We start from the raw sequence: 8,036 nt of genomic DNA on the forward strand, positions 1-8,036 counted from the left end.
AAGTTAAACTATATAACGGGTCAAGTGCTTATAATACGTAGTCCAACTATTGAACTTTTTTTATGATTGTCATAATTACTGTTGTTTTATTTCTTCCAATAAAATACTTTTGCTACTACTAAGTATGTAGGTATCTCCGATTATACCAAAACAATTTGAGGAAATGCCAATATATTGTAGCAGAAACTTAAATCAAATTTCATGGGTCATTACAACATATGGTGTCAATGCAGAAAATAGTTGCAATCATACTGTTTTAATAATCTGTCATTGTTATTATGACATTATAATGTGTTATAATATAAAACAATATGAATTAATGTTGAATTGTCTTTCTCTTTCCACATAATTTATTTAAGTTGCTCAGTTGTTTAAATCAAGGCTTGCTACATACATACAAATATTATTTATGTTTAATATGCATGAACATGAAAGTCACTAATTTGAAATAATGGCCACTGAGTACTGAAAAGTTTCTGTGAAACCTGATGTAAACTATTCTATTGTAGGAAAATATTCCATGTAGAAAGATCATCTTTTTACTCCTGCATTGGGCTGAATGGACCCCAGACTTAGAGCGCTCTACCTGCAGAGACGGACGGCTCGCTTGGACAGCAAGTTCCTCATAAAGCAAAGGCCTTTCCCAGAGCACTCTATGGCTATTTGTAATCAACAATAACTCAAATTCCTTACGATAAATGGTGGAGTCCATGAAGCGCGGCTGGCCCGAGGTGAGGGTGCCCGAGACACCGGACTAAAGGTTCACTAGCTGCAATTTCTATAGCAAAAAGGTTTGATTAAAAAAAAAAGTATCTGTTTTTAGGGAATACTTGTTTTGACTCTCATATTTTCCCTCATCACAAACTTAGTCCATTAATATTAGGGAGAAACAATCTTTAGACAAAAGACACACAATTCATTACTGAATCATGCAAAAGTAACACTTTGGAATGAATATCTTATTAAAAAAACCCTTATTCAATGACCACCAGAAGAGGGCGTGATTCCCCAGTCTGCATCCGCGAGGCCTCACTGGTTTGCCAGCCAGGCAGGTTTTGCCCACAGACACATTTCTTCTTTCATAGAACATTTGGCCCTGAAGATGGTTCTGGATGTGAACAGTCTGACTTGAGTGAGTTCCATCACTGTCTATACTGAGATGCCTGTTGCCTAGAGACAGCACCCTGCAGCTCAGTTTATCTGAACTGGTGTGATGGATACACAGAAGCCATACATTTAGAAGGATAATTCACTCAGCATCACCCTTCTTGCTGAGTTACTGATGTTACTGTCACACTAGAACTTTTGCACAAATTTTGCCTGCACTTACATCGACCTGTGAACCTGTGAATGAAGGGAACACGTCTGGTTTAGAAAGCATGCTGGTGCACTGACCAGCAGGTCTTTCTATGTTTCTGAGGTTTTGTCCAGTTTTCTCATTAGGTTGATTGAAAAAAGCCTATGGGAGTGTGACTGTAACCCCATTTCCAGCACCCCATGTAACCCATATTAGGAATAAGATAACTGATGCTGAAGTTATGGCAGTACAGCATAGGTACAGAGCGATATCATGTGTGACTGAGATATGAGACTGAGATTCTCCCTGTCCAGGTACGGCAGGCTGACTCCATCTCTACTTTAAGATCAGACTTAAAACCTTCCTCTTTGAAAAAGCTTATTGTTACTAATTCTGTAGTTGCAATTACTATCCTAAACAGACAAACTATCATACTTAGGGGGTCGTCTAATCATTAGGTCAACATCTTAGTTATGCTGCTATAGGCCGAAGCTGCCGGGGTCCAGAAACATGATCACCTGGCAGGCCTCTGCCACCCCACTGGGTCATGGTCTCCTCTCCCCTCCTCTCCTCTCCTCTCCTCTCCTCTCCTCTCCTCTCCTCTCCTCTCCTCTCCTCTCCTCTCCTCTCCTCTCCTCTCCTCTCCTCTCCTCTCTCTCTATCCCGCTCCCCCATCAGCAGGAGGGTCCCCCTACATGAGCCTGGTCCTGCTCAAGGTTTCTTCCTGTTAAAGGGGAGTTTTTCCTTGCCACTGTTGCTTGTTGGGGGTCAGGCCCTGGGATTCTGGAAAGCGCCTAGAAACAATCTTGATTGTAACAGACAAAGAATGATTGATTGATTCATGTGTGTGATGCTCAGGATTTTGCACAAGATTAGACATCAGATTTTACTCTGCCCCCTCTACTGTCTGAGACGGTGGGTAATAATAATAATCATATCATTGTCACAAATCCTATTGGAAAAAAGAGACGCTGTAATGTTTCAATGGGAGTATTCGCAAGAGTTAAGCAGGAAGCTGCCGGCTAAGCTGCCAGAGTTCCAGACTCTCCAGATTCACTCAATAGATGAAACTAGTGAGCGGGTGTGAATGTGCATCTGTCTCCCTGACTGCAGATCATTTTATCCACTCTGCTTCATTATTAATCCAATGGATGGATATTATGCAGATAAGAAATGACTCTGGAACCTGCTGATTTCCAATACTGAAAACTTGCTGATTCGGTTGTAAAAGAGATCGATCAGTCAGAATGATGTGGCTCATGGCCGTTGTAGCGAAGGTAATACCTTATTAGAAATGGCATCCGCAGCTCTGGAGACAGGGATTAGTGGTGCAGCAAACATACATTCGCATTTCTCCAGTCGCCAATGAGGCCCCTGCAGGCAGCATCGTGGCATCAATCCTTCAGTGTATGTCAGCAGAAACAGACAAACTGGATCCAGCCGGCCTCCAGTGATCAAGTGTGTGTTATGATCAATTGCGAGTCACCAGGATCCAACTGTAATGATTCAAAATGCTTCCAAATTGATGAAAAGGCTGTTACATCAGAATTCCAGCCTGGAGGTCAGCTGCTTTCATAAAAGGAAAACTGATGTGCGTGTGCACTGTATTGTAGATCTGAAGGATTTTGCGTGATTGTCTCCTTTTTGTGTGAATCCTGCACAAAGTTTAAAATGTCAAGATAATGTTATTATCTTACGGACACGCATCAATCAGATAAGCATCAAGCAGCTTGGTTCAGATGAGTGGATCGTTGCAGTATCACCACATTTGCAATGTCCCAGATTGATTGCAAATGGTTTATTTCTTGGCAGCATTCCCAAATTTCTCCCACGCCTTCTGTAATGTCTGATCCCAGTTCCCTCTCCTGTGCCAGCTTATTAGCACAAGAGCGCATCCTTTTGTAATTCATGCTAATTGAAACTTCTCAGTACAGAAAAAAATACATTTTCCCACTGTCAGACAGATGAAAGTCGTCCACTATAAAGGTCTGTTTCTCTCCTCTATTTCAACATAATGTTTTATCTGAAGTAAACAAGTAAGTTGTCTCTTTGTGTCTCTTCATGTTTTGGGTGCATAAGTGTACACAACAGTGAGACTCCAAAATAATAATAAAAATCAGATAATAATGATTAATATGATTAATATATGCAGAATATATGACATGCTGGCTAATACACAGACGATGCCTGATACCACCAAAGGATCATAAAAATTCTTAAGGATATAATTCTGTCCAATCATGTCAGTCTAATCCAGGGGGGCCCTAATCAAATCTGTCCTACCGGGCAGACACAGCTTTCACCTAGAATCCCACCTGCCTGGTAGGAGAGAAAACCCGGCTCAAATGTAGCCATCAAGGATTGGATTTGGGCACCCTTCTCTAATCATATGTTTCATCAAAATAATTATACTCCAACACTGGTCTTTATTTTGCCTTTAGAATACATTTGTAGGGACCTGGGGTGAGAAGCGGAAGGTTGTCGGTTCAAGCCCCGGAGTGGACGGAATTTGGGAGGTGTTCTGGTAGCAGGGGGAGGTGCCAGGACACTTGCAGAGCGCCACCATGGTGCCCTTGACAAGATACCAAACCCCCAAATGCTCACATAGGGCCCTGTGATGAGCTGGGCAAGTGACTACAAAAGGGATGTAACGATAAGAAATGAAGAAACATCTGGGTTAACTTTGCACATGCAGCAGTTACAAAAAGCAGTTCCGGCCCTTTTTCGTCTCTTCTTGCTCCATTTACAAGTCTTATCCCAATAATTAACCTACGTATTCTCTGTTCAGTTTTGTGCCAACAGGGTCCAAATGCTGCTGAGTGGAGGGACAGAGGTGAACACTGCATACGTACAATTGTCTCATTAATTCAACGGCTTTCTGGGCTTCCTTCCAGCCCCGGTGAGGTATATGCTGACGTAGTAGAGCATCATGGAGCTGATGTTATTTAGAGATATTACAATGATGTACGCGCTTCATTACAGGTGTTTATAGAGGGGTTTTATACAGTGAGAGCATTGCTGAGCCTCTGTTCCAACACCTGTAGTTTGGTGAGCTCGATGCAGGGGTTTATCTGATGTTGGATGAGGAATCTTCTTCATCCTCCAACATCACAGCAAAGAGCAATATTGCAGACTGTTTACAAAGTTTAAAAAACATAATTTGCTACTCCCATGACTCCACGTGAGATGTAAACTCTGATCTCAGAATTCCATCCCTGTGTTTGCGCAACATAGCTTAATTAAACAGTGCTGCGGAGTTTAAGCTGAGAGTCAAGCAGCTGGTATGAAGATCAGCCCCTTTATGCCTGAGGACATATTTCTTAGTCCGAAAAGACCTCATTGCCCAGTTCCTGGCAGAGGAGAAGTCCAGTTAAATTTTCTTAAGCCAACATTCTTTTAATATGGCTAATTAATGCCATAAGCAGGACATATATTTGCTACACCGTATCAGAGTAGCTGCTATTAAAACTGTTATACTGTTATATATAGATGAGTAATTGTGGATCTACCACTTGCTTGATTAGGGTGGGGGGGGCATCTCTCCAGCCTGGTTCCAGATTGGGAGAAGATATTGAAGCCAGGGTTTATCGAGAAACATCAGAACTAGTAGAGACAATTTATATATAAAGGTCAATATAAAGTTCCTTTGGCTTATTTATTTATATGTACATTATTGATTTATTTACATGTTCACTTATTTTTACATTAGCGTATTATTTTATTCAGACATTTCTTAAGAATGAGTTCAGCCCCGACCGATCAATAAGCATAGAATTAAACAAACAAACAAATTATTAAATAAATACACGTCCATATTCTTAACTAGCCGCCCAAAATGCATATTGACTAAAATGTATTTATTAGGCTCAAGTCATTGCTGCCAATAGGTTAATTAATAAAATAATTCAAATTTGCATTAGTTCGAAGTATCGGGTGTTTAAAACTTACTTCAGATTGTATATTGTAATAGGTCCTAGTCACAACATCACTTTTAGGAGCAGACTGAGAAACAAGTTCAACTTTAGAGTTAATATTCCCAATAATCTCTATAGGTTCAAACATGTTTTAGGCTAAACCGCCACTCAGATAATGTAACAAAACAAACAATATTATTCCAGGAATCTTCATCTACTTCAATTACATTTTTTAATTACCCTAATCCACCATCAGCTAACATACCAGATAAAATAAACTTTCCCTTGAGCCTCATAATAAATTATTCTGATGATCATCACACAACGTGTTGATTTCTGACAGCCCTTCTAATTAGATGTAATTATGTCTTACAAATCTATATTGGGTCAGTAAATACTATTAAGTTACTCCACACCAATCTACAATTAGAATCAAAGTGACTTATTAAAGCATTTATTGATAGCTTGTTGGAACTTTTTTTTTTACTGTCCATAATTCTTAGGTTTAAACTGAAAATGTTTAATGTCTCAGTGGCTTGTCACGCATCTCCTAGCAACGGCGTTCTATTGACAGTTTTGGTTCCTGGCAGTAGTTTCTCTTTCACTTTCAGCCAAATGTTTGCTGCAGCTGCATTACCCCCACCCCCACCCTCCCGACCCCCTGCAGCTGTCCGGTCAAATAAAGTTGTAAACCATCTCTAAAAATAGAACTCTGCAGCACAAAACAATTGTGCGTTCACATTCAGATTTCCACGCATTTGGTTTGAGCATTTAAATCCGTTCTACCAGCATCTCAGAACATGCAGCCTGTGCTGCTTGGATGAACCTGGGGGCCCCGCTTTATTTCTGCAGCGTCTCGGTTAGTGAACCACCTGCCATCAGGATATCGCTCGCACAGCAGCTGTTATTGTTCCACCTCCAGTTTTAATATCTCTCATTTAGATGAATTACTCCTCATCAATGTACAGATATTTAAGCTGTCTGTCTCATTATGGCTGAAAATTTATTATTGCCTCACTTTCATTACTTTCCCCCAGGACATTGTCAGTCTTTGCTTCCTCACTCATACCAGCACTTGCAGTTACATAACAAAGATCATTTTCTAATCTATTTTCTAATTTGGGCTGATCCCACTCAAGCGACGCCTTCTTTCATTGCTTTTAAGCAAGAACACATTTCCTGTATATGATGAACTGATTCCCATTCTATTCTACTCTATTCACAACTGCAACAAGCTTTTGTTTCCTTCAGATATTCACGCAAAGGCACCTCAGTAATCATAATACAAAATGTATCTATTATAGTGTAGAAAGAGGCCACATGGACAGTTTCTGTCCAGTCATTGATAACAAGTCATCACCTCTATAGGCACAATTTCTGTGGGGTGGAGGGGGGGGGGAAGCCCCGGAGCCTCCGGTCTGTCCGGGTCGGGGTGGTCTTTGTGGCGGTACCACCTGTGGTCACGGACCGTGACCTCCCTCGGCCTGGTGGGCCCCCAAAGGTGGCGTCTCCTTCGCCTCAGGTCTCAGTGCCCAGCCATGTCTCAGCTTGTTTGTGTGTGTGGGTGTGTGTGTTTGAGTGTGTGTATGCATGTGTGTGTGTGTATCTGTGTGTGTGTCCTTTTTCTTGATTCTCTTGTTTCTCTTTGTTGTTTTTATCCTTTGTGAGGCACTTTGTGCTACCCAGTGTATGAAAAGTGCCATATAAATAAAGATTGAATTGAATTGAATTGAACCACTCCCAATATCACATCTTAATGTGGCAGGCAGGCAGGCAGGCAGGCAGGCAGGCAGGCAGGCAGGCAGGCAGGCAGGCAGGCAGGCAGGCAGGCAGGCAGGCAGGCAGGCAGGCAGGCAGGCAGGCAGGCAGGCAGGCAGGCAGGCAGGCAGGCAGGCAGGCAGGCAGGCAGGCAGGCAGGCAGGCAGGCAGGCAGGCAGGCAGGCAGGCAGGCAGGCAGGCAGGCAGGCAGGCAGGCAGGCAGGCAGGCAGGCAGGCAGGCAGGCAGGCAGGCAGGCAGGCAGGCAGGCAGGCAGGCAGGCAGGCAGGCAGGCAGGCAGGCAGGCAGGCAGGCAGGCAGGCAGGCAGGCAGGCAGGCAGGCAGGCAGGCAGGCAGGCAGGCAGGCAGGCAGGCAGGCAGGCAGGCAGGCAGGCAGGCAGGCAGGCAGGCAGGCAGGCAGATAGATAGATAGATAGATAGATAGATAGATAGATAGATAGATAGATAGATAGATAGATAGATAGATGGATGGATGGATGGATGGATGGATGGATGACCGACAACAGGGACATACGAGCCGCTGATTCAGATATCACATCAGCCAGCACACCCTCATCCCAAGTTTGTTTTTGTAAAGAATTGGGCCAAATCTGTTCCTTCCTTTCAACAATTTTGTTTGTAAAATTTCCATGACAGCACTATAGTGCTACTTTAAAAGATTTTTTTTGTCCCCACCGTGCCGACATCTGTTGCAAAGTGTCATCGTTTCTCAGCGAGTCAGGAGTTAGAACCTAGAAAATGGTGGAAAAAGCCCCTCACACGTCCATGCAGTGAGTGTGTATGCTCATAAAGGGACTGATGTAGCTTCACAGCTGTCTTCTGTTGTAGTCAGGCAGAAAGGGGACTCTAGACATCCATCAAGTATTTAGCTCAACAAGGGCTAGCATCAAGAGGGAGCAGAGTTATACGGTGCTCGACTCACACCAAGCAGACAGCTTTCAGCAGGACCGACCCTGCAGAAACTGGAAACACCTGCTCACTGGGAAAACCCATTCTGTGGTGGATGAATACCCAGAAATTAGCACACAGTTGATGGCAGTTCAACTAA

The 8,036-nt window shown here is 42.9% G+C and overlaps 1 protein-coding gene across 4 annotated transcripts in view; it reads left to right on the top strand.

The window, feature by feature from the left end:
- Positions 1-8,036, top strand: part of gabra5 (gamma-aminobutyric acid type A receptor subunit alpha5) — a 38,114-nt gene that overhangs the window by 1,034 nt on the left and 29,044 nt on the right. For 2 of the 4 annotated variants that reach the window (XM_029827668.1, XM_029827670.1), the window contains exon 2: positions 510-731. The exons of the other annotated variants lie outside the window; for them this stretch is intronic. The gene's annotated coding sequence lies outside the window, so the exon portion shown is untranslated. The remainder of the gene's footprint in view (positions 1-509; positions 732-8,036) is intronic. 4 annotated transcript variants of the gene reach the window in all.

The sequence above is a fragment of the Takifugu rubripes genome, chromosome 20 (assembly GCF_901000725.2).
Source record: "Takifugu rubripes chromosome 20, fTakRub1.2, whole genome shotgun sequence".
In the NCBI taxonomy this organism is placed as follows: domain Eukaryota; kingdom Metazoa; phylum Chordata; class Actinopteri; order Tetraodontiformes; family Tetraodontidae; genus Takifugu; species Takifugu rubripes.